Source organism: Heteronotia binoei, chromosome 13 (assembly GCF_032191835.1).
Source record: "Heteronotia binoei isolate CCM8104 ecotype False Entrance Well chromosome 13, APGP_CSIRO_Hbin_v1, whole genome shotgun sequence".
NCBI classification, from domain to species: Eukaryota; Metazoa; Chordata; class Lepidosauria; order Squamata; family Gekkonidae; genus Heteronotia; species Heteronotia binoei.
Genome location: NC_083235.1, coordinates 55,706,441 through 55,733,820, shown reverse-complemented (window position 1 = coordinate 55,733,820; position 27,380 = coordinate 55,706,441).

Here is a 27,380-nt window from a genome sequence, read left to right as displayed (position 1 = left end):
TACGAAATTTCCTGACCTCTACAGAGGGGATGGGGTGCATCTCTCTGAAAAAGGTAACATGCTTTTCTTGAGAGATCTCCGGCAATGGCTGCGGGTGGCCTTGGGTCTCCCAGTGGGCGCTAAGGCCTAAGGAGAGACTTGGCCTTCGTAGTGGCAGGTTTTACTGGGTTTATAGTACTATGTGGCTAGGAAAGGACCAGAAAGCATCCCCCTTTTGGGGATTTAGGGGTCTGGCAGGATCAGCCTTTGGGTTTGATGACCCTGGGTGGGAGAATGCAGACTGTCCTTGAGGCTCAACTAGAAGGTGCCTTCCATTGAGATGTGGTGGTTGGGCCCTCTGGGGTAGGGTTGCCAAGTCCAATTCAAGAAATATCTGGGGATTTTGGGGGTGGAGCCAGGAGACATTGGGGCGGAGCCAGGAACAAGGGTGTGACAAGCATAATTGAACTCCAAGGGAGTTCTGGTCATCACATTTAAAGGGACAGCACACTTTTTTAAATGTCTTTCTTCCATAGGAAATAATGGATAGGGGCACCTTCTTTTGGGGCTCATAGAACTGGACCCCCTGGTCCAATCATTTTGAAACTTGGAGGGTATTTTGGGGAGAGGCACTAGATACTATACTGAAAATTTGGTGCCTCTACCTCAAAAAATAGCTCCCCCAGAGCCCCCGAAACCTCCTGCTCAATCCTCCATTATACCCTATGAGAAACGATCTCCACATAGGGAATAATGAAGACATTTCCCTCTCCTCCACACACACACACACCCTTCTCACAAATCTAATGTAGGGATTGGCCTCTCTACTCACCAGCCAGCTTCTTCACAGCAACAAAGACACAGACACAGAAAGTTGAAGCCTTTCACCACCTCCGGAGGTGCAAAGGCACATGGTCCTTTGGGGCGGGGCAGGAAGCAGCCTGGGAAAGCTCCGGCTGCTGCAATGGAGCTGGGTGGGAAGGGGAGGGGCAAGGAGAAGCTGCTGTGATCCGAGGTGAGAAGAGAAGGGAAGGGAGGAGGAGAAGCATCGGTGCAAAGGAGAGAGGAGAAGCTGCTGGGATCTAGGCTGCGTGGGAAGGGCCGCCATTCCCCCCCCCCCCGCTTTCTGGATTTTTGGCGAGCGGGGGGAGGAGACTCCAAATCGGGGGATTTGGGAAGCCTACTCTGGGGCTTGCTTCCTTGCTGGGCCGGCCTGGCGGGAACTGTGACATACAGCTCCGGCTGGGGGCTGGGTCTCTCGCCTACTAATGGCAGGGGAGCGGTCTGTTGAGACCCCTGGCCCTGACCAGGCTGCAGTTCTGGTTGCCCTTGCCATTTATTATTATACTTAATAAAGTGGCCCTTAGTTATACCAATACCTTGTGTCCAACTCTTCATTCCGACTTGGGGGGCAAGGAGCATTTCCTCAGCAATGGTAGACATACTCAGCAACATGTGATTATTTTTTTAAACAATGAAGTCATCCCTATTACCATGCAGAATGTGAGTTTGCACAAAAGTTACAGGCACCTACTGGATGTTGCCAATGGTATGATACAAGTCACCCCCTTACCCTTCTAGTCCTGTACCCATTTGTGGTTTAATGTTTTAAAGCAGGGGTCCCCAACCATCAGGCCATGGACTGGTACTAGTCCATGGCTTGCTAGGAACCAGGCCACGGAGCAAGGCAGAGGCACTGCACTGCCCCCACCCACCCAGGACCCAGGCAGATAAAAGAGGCAGCTCGTGGGTGGGGGTCTTTAAATGGGAGGGGGAGGCAGATTGGCCTTCTGCCACCTGGCCACGTAGCGGGGAGGCAGCAGAAACACCCCCGGTCTCTCCCCCATTTAAAGACCCCTGTGGGGGGCAAGAATGGGGCACAGGTGGGGGGCAGCCTGGGGCAGCAAAAACCGTGTGCCAGTGCCCCCCACCAGTCCATGGAAGAATTGTCTTCCACGAAACTGGTCCCTGGTGCCAAAAAGGTTGGGAACCACGCTTTTAAAGGAAATACTCCATCATTACACTGCTCCAGCACAGAAATACTTTTCTAGTCTTCAGAGTAACTGGCAAAGACTAAGGGAGTAAATGTTCCTTCTAAATTTTGTTAACTTTCTGTTTTAGTACAGTTGCTTAATTCCTTGAAAGCTGTACACTTCTTTTCTCTAGTGTCGCTTCATAAATTGAAAGGGGCTGTGGTTCAGTGGTAGACTTCTGCATGGCATGCAGAAAGTCCCTGGCATCTCCAACTAAAAGATCAGGTGGTAGATAATGTGAAGGACCTTCACCTGGGACCTGGAGACCCACTGCCTGTCTGAATAAACAATACTGACCTTCAAGAACCAACAACCTGATTCAGGATAAGGCAGCTTCATGTGTTCATCTATCAATATTTGATTTTAAAGGGGTGACTAACATTTACAGCTATTACTTTATCTTTATTACATGTTGACTGAATACTGGGATTTGAATGGCTTTATCAGGATAGCACACAACAGTTAAAGTTGGGAATGTATACAGTGATAATCTGGCTCTGCATGGGCCAATAGACATCACAATGCTTTTCAGAGGGCGTTTTCGCACTTACCTTTTACTGGCGCGAACACCCTCCTCACGCCGGCGGATCTGCAGGGATTTCCCACCAGAAGCGCCAGCGCAGCCAAAAGAGCCGGCAACTTCCGTCGCGGAGCCAGCTCAAACGGAAACCTCCAAGAAGCAGGAAAACGTTTGAGCTGGCTCCGCGACGGAAGCTGCCGGCTCTTTTGGCTGCGTTGGCGCTTCTGGTGGGAAATCCCTGCGGATCCGCCGGCGTGAGGAGGGTGTTCGCACCAGTAAAAGGTAAGTGCGAAAACGCCCAGAGTATTTATGCAGATGAGTCTTCTCTCTTTAGATAAGAGAGTATTTCACAAGCACACCATGTCTTTAAAATCTAAGACAAAAATCACCATTCATAATTTTACACTATGTCCTGAGCATCTTTTTCATACTCGCCATCCTTTTTGTACTCAGCATCTACCCTAATGAAGAATCTTAGGGAATTCCAAAGCTTGCCTACTGTTTTGTGGTACTTTGTTAGTTCTTAACAAAAAGTTAATATGTTAACTTCTGTTTTTTAAACCATTCAGATGATAATAATCCATTTTGTCATCGCTTCTAGTGCATACCATCACTATCAGCTTTTATAGTACGAAACACACTCTTAGTCTGTATTCATACTACCAGTTTAAGTGATAATACATTACAGTTTGGTGATGATAATTGTAACTCAATTACAATTCAATTGCCTGAACGCATGAAAGGTCTCTCTCCTATTAAGTCATCTTACTACATTACAGTGGAAGGCAAATGTGGGGGAGGGGGGTTGGAGGGGATATCTAGTGTAGTGCAGCAAATTATATGTCAGACAAGGGCGAGGGAGATTTGGATTTCAGACCAGCTCAGCTATGAAGCTTAATAGATAACCTTAGGTTAGGCACTACTGTTCTTCAACCTAATCTACTTCACAAGACTGTTGTGAGGAGAAAGGGGGAACCATCCATGTACCTCACCTTAATTTCCCAAAGGAAGCATGGAATAAAAGTAATGATGATTTAATAATAATGGAGAGTCTACCTGAGTAGATTGGAGCAGGAATCTCCCATGTTCAAGCAAACATTACTTGATATTGTCTCCCTTGGCTGCTGGTGGGGAATGTGGGGTAGGGATGTCAGCTCCAGGTTGGGAAACTTCTGGAGATGTGCGAATGCTGAGTGGGGAGGGCAGGGACTTCATTGCGGTACAATGCCCTAGAGTCCATCCTCCAGAGCATCCATTTTCTCCAGGGGAGCTGATCTCTGTAGTCTGCAGATCAGCTGTAATTCTAGATGACCCCCAGGCCCCATCTGGAGGTTGGCATCCCTACTTGATATTTCAAAAAATGATATCACTCCCAATGAAACTGAGGATTGGTAAGAAGGGGATCCACAAAAACTTGTGAGGAGTATTTCACTTAACACTCCCCTCCTATTTCTTTTTTACCTTCCCTTGCATCTCCTTTGCCTCTCCCTTTTTCCTGCTTTGAATACCTGCCCCATGCATTCTTTTTCAGATTTTTATGCAGACTTAAGGGTCCCCCCCCCCCCCGTTTTGTAGAAAGGTCTTATCTGTTCATGGCTCCATTCTCTGTATTTAAGTATTAACAGATCTGGCCATGTTTAATATTAAATGTATCATTGTTTTTTTTCTGACCCCTGTTCTATTCTTTAGCAGCACAGGATGATCAGCAGACATCAGTAGGTGATAATGCTCTCATCTCCATGCCAAGAAAACTTTCACTTGATGATTACTGTTTTAAAATACAGTATTTCTGCCAGACAGAGTTCCAAGCTTTAAAAGTTCTATTAACCCCTGTCAGAGTGTCAAGAAAAAGATTGGGAAAGTGTGCTCCCAAGTTTTAAAAAAAAGAAAAGAAAATAAAGAAATTCCGGGCATGGAGGGGAAAAAAGATTGGGAATATAGTGAGGTGAAGTTAGCATGCTGAGGGGAAAAAATGTCTGTTTGCATGGCCTGGCTGTATGGAAGCACATTGAGAGGTGGTGTTATGCTATTCTGGGAGGTATACAGCATTCATGCCTTAGCAACAAAATAAGACTGTCTCCAAGAACATTGCTTGGAATGAACATAGTGCATACATTCTTCTCTAAAGTAAGCTCCTCTCCACACAAGCGCTTAATGGAGGAGGGTGGTGAGCTGACCAGCAGAAAACCAGGAAAAGGTAAAGACTTTTCTTCCTTTATTTAGAACAAACTCTGGAAAAGATTGCTTTATGCCAGTTCTCTGAGTGTGTACTAGTCTCTGTCCTGTACCTGGGTGTACCAGCTCCTTGGCTGCCTCCCAGTCCCTTTCCTGCTTTACTTTTGAGTAATAAGTCTGGGAGTGGGCTGTTTTTCGAACAAACAAGTGATTATTTTCAAAGCCAAACTAGACCAGGAAGGAAAGTGAGAAGTATTTCTACTTCTGGCATCTAATGGTTGACTCACAGTGCAATTGTATGCAAAGTTACTCGCATTTTAAGCCTATTGATTTTAATGGCCTAAACTGGGATGACTCTGCATAGGATTGCAGTCTCAGTCACCCCTAGAGTGGGCAGTCTTTCAGCAGCAGTAGGCTGCTCCTTTAACAGCTACATGTTGCTTCCCTGCTTCTTATGGTTCGCCAGTGGTCCAGCAGTCCCATTCCCTGCCACTGACAGCGGACGGCAGCACTATGGCTCTGCACTATGGGGCAATGTTCACAGCTGAACCAAATTCTCCAGATGGCAACATGTTCAGAGTTGTGTTGGGGGGCGGGGGCGGGTAGGGTATTTTTAACTGACATGCAGTTAAGATTAGAGTAGGGATATGCATAGAGTTGGGATCTATCTCATTTTGTTTATTAAATATTTGGCTTTGGATTTTTTAATATTATTATGACACACCTCTGGAATCGTTATTGTACACTGGTGACTTTTACCCGGTTTCTTTGGGAAACACATTCCCACAAGGAATTTTCTGAGTCCTAGCTGAACTAGGATAAAATGTTCAGGTATTGTCCTCTTCCCCGAGAGATCTTCTCTCAAATTTGAGATCTACAGGGGAAGCTGTAGCTATTCTGAGGCAATGAAGATTCTCAGTTGCAGGGCAGGCTGGCAGTCATTAAGACAGCTGAGTGTTCAGCACAAGATAAGGCCAGGCAGGAGAGCAGGCTATCCCTACCCCCCCCCCCCCCGTCTGTATGTGAGGTGCAAACATGGCAGCACAACCAGAAAAAATGTCCAATTCTAATCCAAAAGCTATAGGAATTTTCACTGGAATGAGTTATTCTTCCAAGGCTAAGACCAGGGCATATCAGATCAGATTTTGTTCAGTTACTCTCCAGATGCTGATTTTTAGGCAGAAAACACTGCTTCCAAGGGACTCTTTTGCCTACACCGATGCCTCACATCACTTAACTGAAAGACAACCAACTTCTCATGAGTATCTTTGCTTTTGTTTGCTATGTCTTCAGTCACAATTGAATTCTGCTGCCAACTGTGAGCTGTGCAGTGGGAAGTAAGCACAAAAGGCACCACAGGTGCCACCAGCTCTTAACGGATACCCCTCAAAGTGTTGTGGACTTCTAAAAAATGCATTCCATCAGCAAGAAGACGACAACAGAACTTCTGCATCTTTATACATAAGCCCTATGCATAAGCTGTAAGCTCTCAATGGAAAGAAATGTCTATTGTCTTATAGCCACTTTCACAATGCTGTTTGCTATCTTTGTCTCAGGCCCTCACTGCCAAAAGAGTATGTATGGAAAGGAAATGGCTGTGTTGATGCTAAAATGTTAGTTGCTGCCTTAAACCAATGTGGTGACTGTGCTCTGAGGCAATGTCATCCAGTTCATAGCCCTGAATCCTATGTAAGATCCAGAGGAAGAAGGAAGGAAGGAAGGAAGGAAGAAGGAAGGAAGAAGAAGGAAGGAAGGAAGAAGAAAGAAAGAAAGAAAGAAAGAAAGAAAGAAGAAAAGAAAGAAAGAAAGAAAGAAAGAAAGAAAGAAAGAAAGAAAGAAAGAAAGAAAGAAAGAAAGAAAGAAAGAAGAAGAAAGAAAGAAAGAAAGAAAGAAAGAAAGAAAGACTTTTGGAGACATGATAACTCTCTCCATCCCATTGAGAGTTTGCTTACAATGAAGGCTTAGGAAGTATGGGTCTTGACCTTATTAGAATCAATAAATTGCATTCCAGCCAAATTCCCTAGCCAGCAATCTCGGGCTAATTCTTTAACTGCCTTTGACTTCCATTGAGGCTTGCTTGCTTTCCGTTCAGCTTCCATCTTTCATTTTTTCACACCACTGTAAAAAAAAATACAACAAAGATTCTTTTAAGGGCACAGCTATAGTATCAGAGGTGTCATATTTGTGTGTGATTTCAAGTGAAATGGTTCAGAAACTGAAACAAGCATTTGTTATCTCTTATCTGTACAGGACAAGTAGCATTTGTCCTTCCCAATATTCACAAAAGGGCCTGATTCATGTAAAGAAGAACAGCAACCTGGAGCTTAATGTAAAATCAATTTTACCACAACAATAATAGAGTCTCATTGTATGCTTAAAGCCTTTATCTGCCTCTTGCCTGATCCCATATTGCTTTCTTGCAGAATATGCTGTGTAAGCCTGTTGAACTCACAAGAGAGTTGAACCACGACAGTCAATCTGGTTTAAGTTTTTAGACATTGCTTGAGGAACAAAAGTGATAAGCATTGTTCTACAGGTGATATGTTTATAGGAGATTAGAGAGTAAGCATGGGAACGGTTCCTTCCATGGACGAATGGGTGTGGTACATTTGGGTACATAACTCTTCGTTCAGAGAGGGAAAATCCTGTATATACGTAAATGAAAACTGTCTATAAATGAAAAGTGGGTAAAAATTGACTTCTTTGTCTCTTAGAAAAACAAAGTCCTGTTAGATTATGCATAAAGACTGTTTGAGAACGCACGAAAGCTTACGTTCTGAATAAAAATTGGGTTGGCTTAAAGGTGCAACTTGTTTCCTGCTTTGAACACAACAGAGCAATTCTGCATGGACCCAAAGTATAAAGCCTTCTTTGCATTACTTTTTAAGCTGCCAAGGTGAGAGAAACAAAATTCTGGAGCCCTTGTCATCCTGAGGGCCCATGTGATATATCCTGGGCCACTGTATAATTTACATCCATATTCTGAGTGAGTTTGGTTGGGGGTGGAGTAAAAGAGGGCCTGAGGGATGCATTTTGGAGTCTCAGAAACACAGATCTTAACAATCATCGGCTCAATTGATTTACCTAATGCAATTCAACAGGCATTAAATGTAGCACTCCCTCCTCCCAAATTGACGTGTCAGCCACTTGAGCAGAATAATGATCTGAAATTAGATGTATTTGTTTTGCATGAATATTCTACAAAGATGAACTTAGGCAAGATCTACAAAGGCGTTTCTGCCCTTAACTTTGCTGTACTCTTTCAATTGTGAACAGTTGTGGCTATGGATTGGTTGTTCAATGGCAGCAATTCTCTCTCTCTCTCTCTCTCTCTTTCTCTCTCTCTCTCTCTAGCAGCTGTTTGAAAGAGGGTGCTCTGAAAAGGAATTCTGACAGGGAGAGTTCCCCCTAATTGGAAAAAGACTACACTAGCTGAAGAGAGCCATGGTAATAGAATTTCATTTGAACCGATAATGCTTTCCCTGTCTCCAGCACCTTTCATCTGCTGGTCTCAAAGTGTCTCAAAGGCACTAATTCCCTGCACTGTCATACTAACTGTGGGATGTTGCAACATTCCCCACCCTCAGTGCTCTCAGCCTGTAATAAAATCTTCTGGGTATTTTGTGAACAGAAAAGATTGGCAGACAGATTAGCCCCAGCAATTGGCAAGTGAAATTCGGTGAATGAGAAAGAGAACACCTTAAGTCATCTTTTCCATTCAAGAGCTTCAATCATATTACACATGTACAAATGTTCTCTTTTTTGTTTCTTTTTGTTATCATCACGATCCTTTTCATTTTGCCCATTTTTGTTCATGGTGTTTCAGAGTTTATTTGAAAGCCAGTGTTTGAGAAGCAGAGTGGTATACTGGTTAGAGTCAGATTAGGAAGAGGCTCAGATTCCCACTCTGTCAATGAAGCTAGCTTGGGTGACTATGACTTCCAGGTATACACACACACAAACTCTCTCTCTCTCACACACACACACACAAATATAAAAATACAAAAAAAAAAATCCACCTCGTATATCTTAGGGTTGCCAAATCCAGTTCAAGAAATATCTGGGGACTTTGGGGGTGGAGCCAGAGACATAGGGGTGGAGCCAAGATCAAGGCTATGATAAGCATAATTGAACTCCAAAGGAGTTCTGCCATCACATTTAAAGGGACGGCACGCCTTTTCAATTCCTTCCTTCCATAGGAAATCATGAAGGATAGGGGCACCTTCTTTTGCGGCTCATAGAATTGGACACCCTGGTCCAATCTTTTTGAAACTTGGGGGGGGGGGGTATTTTGGGAGAGACACTAGATGCTATACTGAAAAACTGGTGCCTCTACCCCAAAAAACAACCCCCCCCAAGCCCCAGATACCCGCGGATCAATTCTCCATGATTTTCTATGGGAATAAATCTCCATAGGGAATAACAGAGTTCCCAGCAGACATTTCCCTCCCCCTCCCCCGCTTTCTGATGACCCTGAAACGGGGGGAGGGCCTCCAAACCAGGGGATCCCCTGCCCCCATCTGTGGATTGGCAACCCTAGTGGATCAGGAAGTAGGGTTGCCAAGTCCAATTAAAGAAATATCTGGGGACTTTGGGGCTGAGCCAGGAGACTTTGGGGGTGGAGCCAGGAACAAGGGTGTGACAAGCATAATTGAACTCCAAGGGAGTTCTGGCCATCACATTTAAAGGGACAACACACCTTTTTAATGCCTTTCTTCCATAGGAAATAATTAAGGATAGGGGCACCATCTTTTGGACCAGAGGGTCCAATTATTTGAAACTTGGGGGGTATTTTGGAGAGAGGTACTAGATGCTATACTAAACGTTTGGTGCCTCTACCTCAAAAAATAGGCCCCCCAGAACCCCCAATACCCACAGATCAATTCCCTATTATTCCCTATGGGAATCGTTCTCCATAGGGAATAATAGAGTGCCCAGTAGACATTTCCCTCCCCCATGCTTTCTAAAGGGGGGGAGAGCCTCCAAACCAGGGAATCCCCTGCCCCCTCCCTCTCTCTCACACACAAATACTTACTAGATCTTCTTCCTGCAGAACTTTCCTTGCTGTGAAAACGAAAGCAAAAGAAAGGGAGGGGCCGTTCTCCATGGAAACTATTACTGACCCTTTCCAATGAAGCTCTTCCTGTTTCCTGTGCAGCCTTGAAGGTACACATTTTACAAACGGATTAGTTTGCAGGTTTCTAAACCTGCAGGAGCTCTACAACTACATGATGCCTACACGCATGTTCTCTCCCCCCCCCCCCCCCGCTTCTAGATTTTTGGAGACCGGGGGAGGAGGCTGCAAATTCAGGGGTCCCCCGCCAGGTGGGGTGGGGGTGGGGGTTGGGAAGCCTATTAGGAAGGGAGGGCTTCAAAGGCATCTTCAAAAGCAGGAAGACCTGGCCTGCTGGTTCTGCCTCTCTCTATGCCCGTGAGAGCCCGTAAGAGACTCAAGTCTTGTCAAAAATTCTGACTACATGGAGAATTTCTCTACCTAATCCCAGACTACTAATAGATAGGGTTGCCAGCTCCACGTTGGGAAAAACCTGGAGATTTTTGGGGTGGAACCTGAGGGGGGTAGGTTTGGAGGAGGACATAGAGTCTCAATTCCATAGAGTCTACCTCTCAATCAGCCATTTTCTCCAGGTGACAGATGCCTGGAGATCAGTTATAATCCCAGAAGATCTCCAGCCACCACCTGGAGGCTTGCAACCCTGCTAATATGGCATACAGTGCTAGTGAGACACAGATGATGCCTGCAGCTTAGCTTGACTGGCAACAAGTATTCACGTTTTTATGTGCTTTCAGATGATCAGTACATATGTTTGTTAGGTTAGATGCATGTTTTTGTGAATTAGCATGATCTCTGAAACTGGGCCCAGAGTCACATAAAATAGCCAAGTGTAGAAAAGAAAATCTCTCCTCTGTTGTCCTTTACTCCTGCCCTAAAAAAGAAGCTGATGCCATATGTTTCAATGCCTGTATGGGAAGAAATGGGTCCACTTCTGGACTTAGAACATCACTCCCTAGTTTAAGAATCTATGACAAAAGGCTCCAGAGTAAGTTTCAGATGAAAAAGGAGACTGAGATTTAGTAGAATTATCAGGAGTCATTTATTGAGTAAATACCATAAATATTCTTTCAGTCCAGCGCTTAAGCACATCACAACATCAAACAATAAAATACTTACACTAAGGTAAATAGACCCAGACACCCATACAAACCCTTGTGTAACGTGAAACTCAAGGAGGAGGGGGGAGGAAAAAAGAAAAGTACAGGAAGGAGATCTTATTCTATGAGGCAGGCCTCATTTTAGGCAGGATCTCTGTGCCCTTTCTTTCTTACCCCACCCCCTTCAAATACTCGCTTCTGGGCTCCATTGTTAAAACCCCCTGTGAGAATTTTGCTGAACTCTTAAAATCTGACAAACTTTCTAATATTTCCCCCCACAAAAAATGGGAAAATAACCAAAGCACATAAAGCAGACAGATAGAAATCTTCATCATGTCCCTGTGGCCCCATAGGAAAAAGTAATTTAAAAAGTCTGATGGGAGTAAGGTTTTATTATGACAGTTGTAATTCAAGAAGCCTTTTAAGGTAGATGCTGAGTTGATATAATTTAGTACATCTTCTGGTGATGTCAGGGGTGTGTAGCATATGCAAATAAATTGTGCTTATGAGCTCTGGCACCTCTTTTTCTATGAAATGACCCCTGCTGAGGAGTAGTGTTTTGGATCCAGTGATCTAACAGACTTTGTATTTGCCCAAACCTGGATGTATGGCGTTCCAAGAGGAGAGGTGTATCAGGGGAGTCAAGGAGGAATATGAATAGGTAGGGTTGCCAGTTTCCTGGTGGTAGCTGGAGATTCCCTGGGATTATAACTGATCTCCAGGTGACACCTGGAGCAAATGGCCACTTTTGAAGGTGGACGCTATGGCATTATAACTCATTGAAGTCCCTCCCCCCCCCCCCAAACCCCACGCATTTCAAGCTATTTCCCATTTTGGAGTTGGTAACCCTATAAGTAGGCCAAAGTCCCCAGATATTTCTTGAATTGGACTTGGCAACTCTATGCTCCACCAGGTCAGGGGCCCTGAGTTGGGGGGCCTTGGAAGGAAGTTGGAGGCAGGGCCCTCCAAGGGCTCCCCTCCTCCGTAGCTACAGGCCTGGAGAGTCTCATTGTAAATAAATTTTGCCAAAGACAAATTTGGAGGGTTATGTTGGAAGTCTGATGGAACCAAAAAGTTTGAGTGGTCCAGCTGTATGCTTTTTTCCAGAGTAAAGAACCTTCCCACAACTTAAGTGACTATTCTCCCAATAAAAGAGAGCTAGGCTTCTTAAGCTGCAGGGAGACCTCAAATGTTGCTGAACTGAGTAGTAGGATCTAAGCTGCTAAAATTAGTTGAAATTTCTCATCCGTCAATAAGAGTAGGGGAATTGATCTGCATATTCCTAATTACCGATCTTTAGACATCTGGTTTCTTTCCATATCCCTTATGTTCTTGCATCCATTATGGGTGTTGAAATGAGTTTTTTTTCTCAAGGGATTCAGCGCACTGCAGCCTTGAATGGCCTATTAATGGAAGGCCCTTCTAGGTGGGGTTATTGCTATGATCTGTCTGTGAGAATAATGGTCTCTGGCTGAATAGAACATATGCTCCTAAATTCTCTTTCTAAGCCTTCCTTCAGACATTCAGGTATCTTAAAAGTCTGTCTGTTCAGATTGCCAAGCCTACACTGGAGATGGCAAGTACCCTCCTAAATGCTCTGAGGCATCAAGGAAGGTTATAACCTTGCCTGCCTTCCTCTGTGGCATCAGGAGTAGCAAACTAGGACCCTGGGTAACCAGAGTTTGAATCCCCATTTCTAATGCAGAAACTCATTGAGTGACCATGGGCCTGTCACAAACTCTCAATCTGACCTCCATCACATGGCTGTTTTTGTGAGAGAACAGAGGAGGTTGAGAACAGTGTTTTCAAAGCTGCTTTGAGTCCCAAATGGGGAGAAGAACAGGATATAAAGAAATAAAGGCACAAGCATCTCCTGCCTAGTGTGGGGCAAAATTCTTTTAATGGTTCCATTGTGAGATGTAATAACAACTTCTCTCATCTGTGATGGAGTCTAACTTTGGTAAAAGTCAGGATTCACACAGCAAAATTTCATGTTCTAAAAGTAGAATCATAGAACTGGAAGGTACCTCCAGGGTAATCTAGTCCAACCCCATGCACAATGCAGGAAACTCACAAATACCTCCCCCCTAAATTCACAGGATCTTCATTGCTGTCAGATGGCCATTCAGCCTCTGTTTAAAAACCTCCAAGTAAGGAGAGCCCACCACCTCCCAAGGAAGCCTGTTCCACTGAGGACCACTCTAATGGTCAGGAAGTTCTTCCTAATGTTGAGCCGGAAACCCTTTTGATTTAATTTCAACCCATTGGTTCTGGTTCTACCTTCTGGGACCGCAGAAAACAATTCTGCACCATCTTCTATGTGACAGCCCTTCAAGTACTTGAAGATGGTGATCATATCACCTCTCAGCTGCCTCTTCTCCAGGCTAAACATCCCCAGCTCCTTCAACCTTTCTTCATAGGACGGTCTCAGACCCCTCACCATCTTCGTCGCCCTCCTCTGGACCCATTCCAGCTTGTCTATATTCTTCTTAAAATGTGGTGCCCAAAACTGAACACAGTACTCCAGGTGAGATCTTACCAGAGCAGAATAAAGCAATACCATCACTTCACGTGATCTGGACACTATACTTCTGTTGATACAGCCCAAAACTGCATTTACCTTTTTAGCCACCATATCACACTGTTGACTCATGTTCAGCGTATGGTCCACTAAGACCTCTAGATCCTTTTCACACATACTACTGCTAAGACAAGTCTCCCCCATCCTATAACCATGCATTGGATTTTTCCTACCTAAATGCAGAATTTTACATTTCTCCCTGTTAAAATTCATTTTATTGGTTTTAGCCCAGTTTTCCAGCCTGTCAAGGTCTGTAAGCCAAAATGCCCTCAAAAGAGGTTGGGGAATTGACAGGTGAGCACCTTTGGTTTAAAAAGGATCTAGAATCTATGTATACAGGATTCCACTTCCAGAAATTATTGCTAAATTTACCAAGGACACTAATTAAATAAAAAAAATATGATTTTATTACAGATAAAAATATAGAACATACACATACGAGATGATAGACTCATAAAACATACATACAGACCTAATAAAAACAGAGAGAAATGCATAGAGGCAACATAAGGATGGACAAACAGGGTGATAATTACCAATCCTAGTCTTCAAGGAAGGCTCCAATGGCAACAAACGAGGACTATGGGAAAGGGACCCTCAACTGGCCAAGAATCGGGGATGTATCTAAACAGCAGGAATGGGGTACTGCTAGATGCACACCTGTGGGGAGTTGGGACTGTGGTTATAAAGACTACCTTGAGCCCTTAGGGGATGGGAGGTACAGGGGTGGATGACAGGTGGTCAGCTGGTACATGACCTCAGAAAAAGGGGAGGCTCCGCAGTGACCATAAAGGCTGGACTTATGTGGTAGACAATGGCCAGTTTATTGGGGGCACCTGATTGGATGCCCATACCTGGCCAATGAGCAGACCTGGCCCTGGTTACCTGATTGGACTTCCAGGTAACAATGGGCCAAAGGGGGAGGCTCCAGGATGACCATTAAGGGAAAGAATGGGTGAAATTATTGGGGTGGAGGTGATTAAAGGCTATCAAGACTTATCTAAAAGGTGACAATAGATGGCGAAATTGCTACCTAAGGTAACACCCAATCTATACAAAGAAACTTGGCTCTGGGTGAAGATGTTCTTCCTCTTCTTCATTCCTCTACTGGCACCATCTTGGGTTGCATTGGACAAAGGCTTTAGGCAGTCTGACAGGATCCACGCCTAAGATAAGCTTGATTGCCTTATGCATAGGTGACATCTGTTGAGTACGTGAACCTCCCGCTTCACTGTAATGGAGTCTGGCACTGCAAGAAGATAGTTGCTGTTAGCCTTCCCATATGGATTCTATGGTCAAGGCTGGAATCCGCTTGCCTGGACAGTTCCTGGCGGTGCAACTTCTTCCGCTGCAACAGCCAAGATGGTGGGCGCACGGAGCAACTGGAAACCCATCTTTCCTCCTGGTTAGCACTCTTCCAGAGAAACGGAGTGCTGCTGCAACGTTGTGGCTGTTAGTACTCACCTAAGTCCCTTACAGTCTGGTAGACAAAACCCACGTTTTCCTGGCAGATGTGTGTGAGTTGAGTCTCCAGGCACCCTGGCAACCAAACGGGTGACTACGATGTTCTGAAATTAGGGGTCTTTTTCTCACAGGTCATCCTGTATCCTGTTTCTGTCTTCTTCTGTGTTTGCAACCCCTCCCAATTTAGTATCATTGGCAAATTTAATAAGCATTTCCTCTATTCCTTCATCCAAATCATTTATAAAGATGTTTATAAAGTTATACTTGCAAGGAGAATCTGATGAAGAGTAGAAGAGTTGGTTTTTATACTTTTCTCTACTCTAAGGAGTCTCAAAGCTTATAATCAGGACTTTTTATTTTGAGCAAGAATACACAGGAATGCAGGTCCAGCTGGCTTGGCATCAGGAGGTGTGGCCTAATATGCAAATGAGTTCCTGCTGGGCTTTTTCTACAAAGCCCTGCTTATAATCACCTTCCCTTCCTCTCTCCACAACAGGCACTTTGTGAGATAGGTGGGCTCAGAGAGTTCTGACAGAGCCATGACTGGCCCGAGGTCACCCAGCAAGGTTCTATATGGAAGAGTAGGGAATCAAACCCAGTTCTCCAGATTAGAGTCTGCTGCTCTTAACCACTACACCATGCTAGCTCTGATTTGGTGGAACATTCCCCTTTGGGGAATGCAAGTGAAAGCAAGAAATGATATAGGATGATAAGGTTAACTAATCGCTCCACCAATATCACAGCCCTGATCCAGTACATATGTATATATATGACTTCTTTTAACATTTGAGGATAGGTGAGTTCTGATTATGGAACTTTTGCCATCTCTACTTTGGACCTAAGATACAACTTGGAAGAACTTGCACAGGTTAAAGATACAGTGTCATTATTTTCACTCTCTCAGGTGGAGGGAGAAGGGGTACAGATATGGGGAAGTGGTTTTACCTTAAATATCTGTGTTAGCTTTCTGAAGGTTGAAATATCCTCATGTCACTAAAGGAGCTCCTAGATAATTTCATACTGAGCCAATATAGGACCTGGTTAGATCACAAAACAGCAACCCCATGGCACAGAGTAGTAAAGCTGCAGTACTGCAGTCCTAAGCTCTGCTCATGACCTGAGTTTGATCCTGGCGGAAGCTGGGTTCAAGTAGCCAGCTCAAGGTTGACTCAGCCTTCCATCCTTCCGAGGTCGGTAACATGAGTACCCAGCTTGCTGGGGGGGAAGTGTAGATGACAGGGAAAGTGTAGATGACAGAAACCACCCCGTAAAAAGTGTGCCATGAAAACGTTGTGAAAGTATCGTCACCCCAGAGTCAGAAATGACTGGTGCTACCTTTACCTTTAGGTCACAAATGTGTTTAGCGAACATGCAGCAAGGGGATGGCAGCAATTAAATAGAGAAGTTTTCCTTATGAAAATATCCAAGAATAAGCCATTTTGCTGCTTCCTAGTTGCAATTTTGGTTCCTATCTGTAAAATTCAAACAGTGTAAAAATATCCCTCCTGAGAAGAGGGATCTGTATGGTGCCAGCTTCAGCAAAAGGGAATAAGTGTGCAAACTGTAGTAGAGCAAGTAAAATTAGGAGCAGTTTATCACTGGAAGATTTTAAAACACACTGGGCAAATACCTATTAATGTCACAAGGATGCTTCATACATTATCTAAGGCAAATCTATTTTGTCACTGAATGTATGTATTCAAGAAGAGGTAGAAGCCAATTGTGGCTCCTTGACCTGACAAAACAACTAAAAGCAGTATTCTAAATACATATCTGCCACCAAAAATGGCAACCATGTGTCTAGCTCCCTTTCCCTTTCTTGATAGTGTCTGCTATTGCTTAGCTGTGTCCTGAAGTCCTTTGTTTCCATGCCCATATTCCACAGAATTGGAAGTCTATGGAGGGACATGCCGCAATGTGTGATGTCATATTGTCATATGTTAATTCTACAAGATGTTATCCTGAGTGAGGGTGACTGAAGACATGGTTGTTGGTTTTGGTAACAACCACTCATTTAGTGGCAACCACATTTGCAGTTTTCGTGGCAACGCATTGTAGGTTGCCAGGTCTTGCCTGGCTGCCAGTGAGGGGACTTCCTAGCACCATGGAGTTTTTTACCAAAATGCTAGACCATTCCCGCACAATGTGCCTAGCACGATGATATCATTTTCCTTTGGGGGGGGGTGGGGCTTCCCTGCCGGCCAATCCTGTGCTGATGGGTTGTAAGCCCCAAAATTGGGGGGAAACCCAGCCCCCAGCAAGAGGGTGGGAACCCTAACACACTACCTAGTTTGGTGTGAACGTGATCCTCTATACTACTGGTGTTGCTAACTTGTTTTGGGTGTATAGTATAATTTTTATGTATTAGTATTATATTGTTGTAATTGTAATCTTTTGCATTTATGTGTGTGTGCACACGTGTGCACCTGGAAGCCACGGCAACCTCTGGTGACTGATCCCTACTGGGGCCAGGAGGCTATTCAAGGAGGTGGCTGAATAAGGAGCTCCTGCCTCTAGCTCTGGTATTCCAAGTTCTCGCCAGGGTTGACCCTGCTTAGCTTCTGAGATCTGATAAGACTGGGCTTGCCTGAGCCGTCCAGGTCAGGGCTGTAATTATTATTTTTTTGAGTGAGCTAGAAATATTTAAAAATAAAGAGCCTTCGCCACATCAGGGGAGAGAAGGTAAACGTTTGCAATAAAAGAAAAGTGGAAAGTGATTTGCTATATATGAATGTTTAGATTTATACATGGGTCATTTTGTGAAAAAAATAGGTGGTGGAGCTTATTAGCATATGCTGCCCCCCCCCACAGCCAAAAGCAACCCGAAGCAAAAAAGGAGAGCCCTGGGCGAGCGAGGCCTGCTTAGGTTGACTAGAGATCCAGCCAGCCCAAGCAGGGCTCACTCACCTGGGGATCTCCTTGGTGCCCCCCGCCACAGTCAAAAGGACAGCAAGCCACCTGCCACCCAAAATCACATAAGAAGTGGAGAAAGGGTGGTGTGGGCTTCTCCAGGGGTTAATGAGGGCTGTTGGGGGCCTGGCAAAGCTCCTGGCTGGCTGCCCGCTCTCTTAATCCAGGAATTGTTATGCAGCTGCACCTACTATTCAATGGACAAGGTAGGTGGGGAGGAGGCGGGGGGCTCATCAGAAAGGTTCAGGAGCTGTGCTCCTGTGAACTCCTGCTGAATTCAAGGCCTGGATTTACATGTTAAGATTTACCCTTAAAAATGTAAAAAAGTAATATTTGAATCAGGACTGTGGGTACTAGGTTACATGAGTTATGAAGGGCCTTTCCTATTTGATGATTATACATTCTAAGAAATTTCTTTTATCCGGTAGCAGACAGCCATGAGTGTGCGTGTGTTTGTGTGTATGTGTGTGAGTAGGTATGTAACTGTCTCATGGGGCTGAATGCTGAATGTGCCACAGGGAGTCTTTGTTGTACTGCTAATACTCTTATTGTCTCCTGCATCCCGAGGGATGGGATCACCATGCAACTTAATGTGTCTTCTGTTTTTCTTCTTCCCCCCCCCCCCAGTCAGCTGCTGGCTGAGCAATTTGCAGCCTATTCTGCAAGACCCTGGAACATCATTGCCTGTGTGTGGTCTGATTAAAAGCAGGCATGGAGAGATGCATGATGCATATACAAAGCATTATTTTTTGAGATATATATATCCCAGTACAGTAGTTCCAAGCACAGGATTTCCATTTCCTTCCACCATTCCACCAGGCAGATTCCACTAACACAAATATGGCCCAGTTTCTTCCAGTGTCTGGCTTTTCCAGCATGCTGTGCCCAGTGTTCCCTCTAAGCTGAGTTAGCGTGAGCTAGCTCACAGATTTTTAGCCTCCAGCTCACACATTTTTGTCTTAGCTTAGGAAGGATGACCCCAGAGCACAGTAATTTATGCAGTAGCTCACAACTTTAATGCCAGTAGCTCACAAAGTAGAATTTTTGCTCACAAGACTCCACAGCTTAGAGGAAACATTGGCTGTACCATTTCCCCCAAATTGCTACAAGACCAGCTCAGCCATTTCATATACAGGAAATCACCTTCCACTTTTCTTTCACTGCAAACTTTTACCTTATCTCCTCTGATACTGCCAGGGCACTTTATTTTTTAAACATTTCTACCTCACTCAAGAAAATAATTACAACAATAAGAACACACCTGCTACCTTCGCCACAACCTACCATTTCTTCCTTTTCTGATCCCTTTCCTCCTCTTCAACATCAGCTCCTCATTTGTTTTATTTTCTTCTACAAAGTCAGATTGCCTGTTTTGCCATGGCTCTTTCCATAGATGCCAGATGACATCACTGTGTCACATATCACTTCAGAAGCCACTGAGAATTCTTCACATCACCAAGTTTGGTGGCCAGCTCTTTCTGCAGCCAAGGTAATCTAGCCAGAGGATTGGTGAATATTAAGGATGAGCACTGGAAAAAAGATTATCAATTTAATTCTGTATCATACTCTAAATATGGGAAGGTATATTGGTTTTAAGAATTCTCAGAAATGTCATATCATAAAGATGCATCAGGTTCCATTTTTAAAAATTAAGATTGGTAGGATGTCTGCCAAATGTTTTCCTGAGTGGTTTTTTGTTCACCAAATGGTATCATACTATCGGGGATCCTATCCCACACTTTTTTCTTAAGATTCTCCAAGTTTCAAGTGAATTGGACAAAGGGCTCCAATTCCACAGCGCTTTGAATGAGGTACTGCCAGCCATCCTCTCTGCATAGTTGGAAAAGGCCGCTGTTTTTCTGGAGCAGCATTTTTTAAAAAACAATGCTGAATAACTGCGTAAGTAAAATTAGTCCTTCCTGGATATCTGTCTACTGTGGTGCAATCATGTTGCAGAGAAACAGTAATTGAGGCAAGTTCATGTCAAATCACAACTGGTTTGTTGGGAATGGGAGAGACCATATGGCTTCTCTTTGCAGAGTAAGCAAAGAAAAGCAAAGAGAACCTACCTATTTAAACCCAAGCAATGAAAAATGTGATGTAATGAAAATAATCAATCTACAAAAAGGTGGAATACAGGTAACCCACTAAAGGTGTACAGCCAGAAAACCAAGGAGAAAAAAAAAACAAGAAACAAATTAATCTGAATCTCAGAAAGGGCAAAAGATCAAAATAAAGAAGAGATCAATTTGCACAGAACCCCAAACAACAATGAAAGTAATACCTTCCCAAACTATTCTAGCACAGCTACCAAATTTCATGCCCTCTAACTGACCCCCCAGCCAGAAAAAATGATGGATGAAAAGTTAGCTAGTTGTACTAAAGGAATCACCAAAATTAATCAATGCAGTTTGTCAAGAAAAGATTCCAGCACTTCAGGCAGGATGCATTTGGCCGAACAAGGTCTCTCCCCATTATATGAGGAGCAGTGCAGTGCACACATGGCACAACATGGCTAAAGCAAATGTCTAGGGGTGTGCATTTGGCTCTGCTTAAGTCAAAAATATAGCCCCAAAATACCTTTTCAGGTATAATTTGGCATCGCAAATGTATCCAGTTTTTCCTGGGTAAACTGAGAAAATCCCAGATATATCTTAGATTTACTAGGAGATCTGAAAACAACAAGAGGCAGGAGCAAATTGCCTCCGGTGCTCTGTTGTTTGTTGGGCTTCTACAGTCTCTTTAAACTTTAAAGAGGCTGCAGAAGACAAATCCTGCCAGCTTGGCTTGGGTCTGGCTGGCTTCTCCTGCAGCTGCTTAAACTGGGCTGCAAGAGGGATCAGCCCAGGATCAGCCTTGGCTGCGGCAGGCTCCTCTTGCAGCTTGGTTTAAACTGAGCTACAAGAGAAGTCAGCTGAGGATCAGCTGTGTTCGTGGGGACCAGGCTGCTCCCCATGGGCACAGCTTGTGGGGTGCAATTTTTCATCATTTTTTTCTTCTCAAGTCTATTGGAACCCCCCTCCCTCCCAAAGTTGGGATTTCCTAAAAATCCCAGATTCAAATACTGCACTGGTGTTGGGATCTGAGATTTTTGGGGGAACCTGATTTTTTTTTTTGTTCAATACACCCAAACTGGGGTGGCAGGGCGGGGGGAGAACAGAAAAAATGCACACTCCTACAACTGATGGCTGCCCTTTAAAAATTCCCTCTACTTCAAGAAAGACTTGAACAAAGCAGGAGTCAAGTGCACCTTTAAGACCAACCCAAGTTTTATTTCGAACGTAAGGTGCACTTGAGTCCTGCTTTGTTCAACTACTTCAGACCAACACAGCTGCCCACTTGGATCTCTCTTCATGGCCGAGGACCTGCCTACCTTAGGGACCGCCTCTCCCCATACGTTCCCCAGAGAGCACTGAGATCTAGCTCTCAAAATCTTTTTAAAATCCCTGGGCCAAGAGAGGCTAGATTGAAGACAACCAGGGAGCAAGCCTTTTCAGCAATGGCCCCTCGATGGTGGAATCAACTTCCAGAGATGGTGCGAGCCCTGCGGGACCTGAATCAGTTCCGCAGGGCTTGCAAAACCTTTCTCTTTCAGCTTGCTTTTAAGACAGAACCTGGCTAAACTGACCTGTAGCCATCCAGCCATCTTATGCATGATTGTGATTTATAGCACCTTATAGCGCCTGTTTTATCTATTTTAATTAACTTATGTAACTGAATTGTATTTTAAAACTGTTGTTTACATTGTATTTTATTCAAATCATGGTACTCCGTGTCTGTGAGCTGCCCTGAGCCCACCTTTGGCGGGGGAGGGCGGGATATAAAATTTACTTTACTTTACTTCAAGAAAGACTGCAACTGGCCAAAACAGCTCTCCTGAACAGCCTCCATGTTAAGATTGGCAGGCAGGATCCATTAAATTCCTGATAATTACTTCATGATGTTAACATCTGGAAGTTGTTCCAGAATAGTTTTGACTGCCTCAGATACAGCCTACTCAATCTGATGCTGGGTAAATTGGATTAGCAATATTTGACTTCATACCTGTAGTCAATGTGTGAGCTAACCCTCCTTCAGCCTGTATATAAGAGTCTACCTGCAAGTCTATGCAAGAAGGATAGTGTTAAATGCAGTCCTTATGTAACAGGGAGGAGAGGGAGGTCATTCAAGAGGGGATTGGATAAACATATGGAGCAGAGGTCCATCAGTGGCTATTAGCCACAGTGTGTCGTTGGAACTCTCTGTCTGGAGCAGTGATGCTCTGTATTCTTGGTGTTTGCAGGGGCACGGTGAGAGGGCTTCTAGTGTCCTGACCCTACTTATGGAACTCCTGATGGTGCCTGGGTTTTTTTGGCCACTGTGTGACACACAGTGTTGGACTGGATAAGCCATTGGCCTGATTTAACATGGCTTCTCTTATGTTCTTATTCTTTCTCTAGCTTTTGTAAACACAGTGTAAATGCAGTGTCCAGTACTGGATCCAGGTGGATAGCCATGTTGGCCTGAAGCAGTAGAACAAATTTTGAGTCCAGTTGCACCTTGAAACCAATGAAAGTTCATTCAAGGTATGTTGGTCTTTTATTGGTCTTAAAAGGTGCCACTGGGCTCAAAATTTGTCCAGGACTGGAAATAAAGGTGTAAACCCATTTTTTTAAAAATACTATTTTTAAAGCAACTTTAAAAAATCCAAACCTACTATTGAATGTGGAGAAGGAAAATGGCTTTGCTGTGAGTCACCATTTAAAAAAAAAAGATTATAAGTGTTCCTACCTATGCTAAATTGCTATAGAAGAGAATACTTATGGTATAATTAGGTGTTACAAGAAACACAAGGCTGCCTCAAAATAGCAGCAATGAGTCAAGTTCTTCTGCTCCTCCATAAATGTGTAGTACAACTTTCTCCTGGTCTGATGTCACAAAATTACACATTTTCCTGCCCACCCTTCACACCATTGGCTATAGTGGGAAATGCAAAATATAGCAATACCAAGACATGGGATCAGAGTTGGGAGGTTTGATATGGGACTATCAATTTCAGCAACAGCTTGGTGGGTCTTGTAAGGTGTGATTCTGCCTCCCCTACCAGGCCAAAAGATTCAAAATAAAATTTAAGCACAAAATGGTGCAGGACACGGGGGTGGTTGGGCGACAGATCCTATCCAAAACATTAGCCAATAGGTGTGCTTGACTGACAACCATGAAAAGGCAGCTCCTCCAGCAACAACAAAAGTGCTAGGGAAGAAATTACAATTTTTCCAGATTTTAAAAAAGTCATGGAGTGCTAAGGAAATGCAATATCGTTGCCACATTGTACGATCTGGAAGGAATTTGTCTGAATTGTGTGTGCAACAAATAGGTCACACTATGCAGTTGATATACTAAAAACAAATGATTGAGAAAGGCCATAACTTTGAGCAGAAGGTCATTTTCTCACACCCCCAACTCCTTTTTGATGCACCTCTCTACAACTGGCTCATTTGGCAGCTATTTTTGGAGGAGGCAGAAGGGAGGTCAGCAAGGCATACATTCCTGCAAATATGCCTGTCCTCTGAGAAGCCAGTTGGGCTCCGGCAACAGCAGAGCCATCGATTTCCATTTTCAGCTCTTATCAAGATTTATTTATCATTCCCACAGGTAAAAATAGTGACCTTGGGCTAGTTTCATTTGATATTCACAGTACGGGTCAGCGCATCTTCATACAGACCTTGGTGTTTGTCAATACCTGCTTATTGTTGATCTCTCCAAGTCAATATGAGATCCTTCTGAGTGCAGGAGGGGCTGGGAGAAAGGGGCGGAGATAAATGTGCTCAAAGTCCTGTTTAGCTACGCTAGATCCTCTTCTGCCGTGGAAAGAAAAAAAAAATCCCTTCCTCAAACAAAGCTTTAGCCTGAAAAATCACAGTTTAAAACTGATTAAGCTTCCAGCAAACAGGGGATGATAAGTGTAAAATGACATAAATGCAGCAGTTGGTGAAAGCGGGCAGATGAACAGGAGATGTTCACAGACATTTCCATGCTGAGCCAGTGCTTTGGAATGTTTGCCAGCAGGCATGTTTACATGAGGCAGACACAGGCATGTTTTTCAGGAGACTCCAGCAGAACCAAATGGGGTTCCCAAGTGCATTTCAAAGGTCAAAAACGATAAAAACCTCACATGCACGTGAGTGGCTTCTTATTTCACTGCCTCCTTTGCTTGTTTAGAATAATCCCAGGTGCTTAGTCACCTGTGGTCCCAGAAAATTTCAAGGGGATGGGCCAACAAGTTGTAAGGGAAGGAAGAGAAATGTAGTTTTTATTTTTTTAGCAAAAGCTAGTACATGCTAGCTAGTTCAGGGGGGGACAGAGAAAACTGTGCAGAATGTTGGGCTTGGATAGAGGAGATATTGGGGTTGCCAGCCTCCAGGTGGGGCCTGGAGATCTCCTGCTTTTACAACTGACCTCCAGCCGACAGAGATCAGCTCTCCTGGAGAAAATGGATGCTTTGAAGGCTGGACTCTATAGCTTTGTACCATAGAGGCCTTCCCCTCCCCAAACCCCGCCCTCTCCCAGACCCACCCCCAAAGTCTCCAGGTATTTTCCAACCCGGCAGACCTGGAAACCTTAACTCAACAATCAGCTCTGAAGCTCACAGGGGAGGCCTGGGCCAGTCATGGGAAGAGAAGGCCCTGCAACTGGTATCTGCTTAGGGTAGCCAGTTCTGAGTTAGGCTTCCCAACCCTCCCGCCCTGGCGGGGGACCCCAGGATTTCCACCCTCTTCCCCCACTCCCCCAAAAAACGGAAGCGGAGGGAGGGGGTGGAAACGGCGCCGGGGAGCATGGCCAGCCGCCGCATCCTGGAGCCGGCGAGGCCGCCGCGCCGCACCGCTGCTGCCCCCTCCCCTCCCACCGCAGCTGCTCCTCCGAGATGAGCCCAGGCTGAGCCCATCTCAGAGGAGCAGCCAAGAGGCGGCAGCAGCGCAGGGGAGGGTGAGGCAGGCCAGGAGCATGGCGAGCCACGAATCCGGGCCCTTCTAGGACCCGGACTCACGGCTCGCCACGCCCCCAGCCCGCCTCCACCCCCCCCTCCGCTTCCACCCCAGAGGCCGAGCGGGCGAGGCGGCAGCAGTGCGGCGGCCTCTTCTCTGCTCACCGTGGCTGCTCCTCCAAGTTGGGCTCAGCCTGAGCCCATCTCGGAGGAGCAGCCAAGGTGAGCAGAGAAGAGGCGTCAGCTGCGCAGCGGCGTCTCACGCTCCGAGACGGGGCGGCTCACCGTTTCCCCCCCTCCCCCCTAGCCCCACCCCAGTGTCTCCTGGCTCCACCCCCAAAGTCCCCAGATATTTGGGGGGGTGGACTTGGGAACCCTATTCTGAGTTGAGAAGTAGATGGAGAATCGGAGGGGAGGAATGGAGCCTGTGGAGGGCAAGGTTTGAGGAGAGGAGGGATCCGAGCAAGGTACAATGCTACAGAGTCCTCCCTCCAAAGCAGCCATTTTCTTCAGGGGGACAGATTTTGGTCATCTGTAGATCAATGTAACAGCAGATCTTCAGGTGCCACCTAGAAGTTGGCAAACCCATGTTTGCTACAATTAAAATACTGCATTTAAAGTATCATGCTCTACACCAGGGGTGTCCAACATGTGGCCTAGGGACCAAATTAGGCCCCCAGAGGGCTCCTATCAGGCCCTTGAGCAAGTCTGCTTCCTTATCCCTCTCTCTTGCTTCCTTCTGCATTACAGCTTGCTTTGCCAGGCTGGCTCAGTTACACAGGAACTACAGAGCAAATCCTCTTCCTCCATTGGCTGAAGCTCCTCCCTTGAGAAGGAAAGGGCGGCAGGAGAGCTTGCTTTGCCAGGCTGTCTCAAGTGCAAACAGCAAACAGCAAGCCTTTATTGGCATAAAACAGATTTAGCAGTAAAATAATGTCTCAAGTGTACAGAAGAGCTACTGAGCCAAGCCTCTTTTCCTTCTGTTGGCTGAGGCTCCTCCCTCTCCTCGTCCCCTGGGGGGGGGGAAAAGAGGCAGAGCTTTCTTTGCCCAGTTTGTTTGATCCCAGAGAGATACAAAGAAAGCACCTTTAAATTAAGAAAAGAAAGAAAGCACCTCTGTTTCCTTTATGAAGTCTGTATCTCTGCTTCCTGACATTACATTTTAGGAGACATATGGCTCAGCCCAACAAAGCCTTATTTATGTCACATCCGGCCCTCATAACAAATGAGTTTGACACCCTTGTTCTAAACCAAAAGTAAAGCAACCCAAATTCTGCACCCAAAAACTGCATTCTACATCATGCTACAATTATGCAAACTAGGCATATTGGCATGGTTTCTTTTATTTATCCTATGGTAAATGGTAAGCATGAGGGAAGGTGGCATAGTATAGTTTGATCTCATGAAGTCTCAGAAGCTAAGTAGGGTCAGTACTTGGAGGGAAGACCTCCAATGAAGACTCTGCAGAGGAAGGGAATGGCAAACCACCTCTGCTTCCCACTTGTCTTGTAAGCCCCTTGCTGGCGTTGCCATGAGCTGGTTGCGAGTTGCAACTTGACCACACTTTATACACATAAATCTAAGTCCGCTGATGCCTATGGGTATAGAAGAGTGGAACTTTGCTTAGGATTACCTAGCAAATCTATTCTGCTTCTGCTAGTCATGGGGGGAGACCAAAAACTATACAAGGCACCAGAGGTCCACCAGCTGATCTCTGAAAATGCTCCGATTTCCCAAGGTCTCATTAGGCATTGAAAATTGCACTTACCATTCACAATAATAAGGACTAGAAACTTCTCTTTTTAACAAATGAAAGCTGAGATACTTACCACCTTCTTCAGCTTTTCTCCACATTTTAGAGTTGTGGGCTATAAATAGCCCAGATTTTAGCTAGATGACAAAAGGCTGTGACAGGGCTTCTCATATGTTACAGCATTGTCCTGTGTCGTTGCACCTCCTGAGAATGTATTGAAAACACAGGAAACAAGCTTTCTTTACACCTCCTCACAACTGACTCCAACATTCCATGCTTCTGTGGCCCTGATTTCACTGCATTTTCCCAACACCATTTTAGGTGAGTGAGATTAGCCATCTGCTGAGTTCAGTCACTTGCAGACTAGTCTTATTTCAGGGCTGAAGGGTAAATTTTAATTGGCAGAGGAGCTAGGAAGGATGGAGCACTCTGAACCAGGAGCAGGTGAGGAGGAGGGACTCACTTCAATACACAGATCTTTTAAAACAGGGTGCTACTTGCTTTCCCCCTTCACCCTCTCTCTCTCCCCCCACCCCTGTTATATATTATTATTCTAAAGCCATCAATTATTTAGCATAAGACAAATTTTCAAAACAATTAGTTCAGAGGCTTTGCTTCAAAAGGGCTGCAGTCAGATGCAATTTGCTGCTTGAGAACTGCCCTTTTCCAGTCTGCACATATCACTGTGCTGGGTGCTCTTGGTGTCCCAGCAATGGTAAACATCAGATGCCTTGCTCCATCTTAGGGATGCCAGCCTCTAGTGGGATCTGGGGACAGTCTGGAATCATCTCCAGACTATAGAGAAAATGGATGGTCTGAAGAATGGGCTT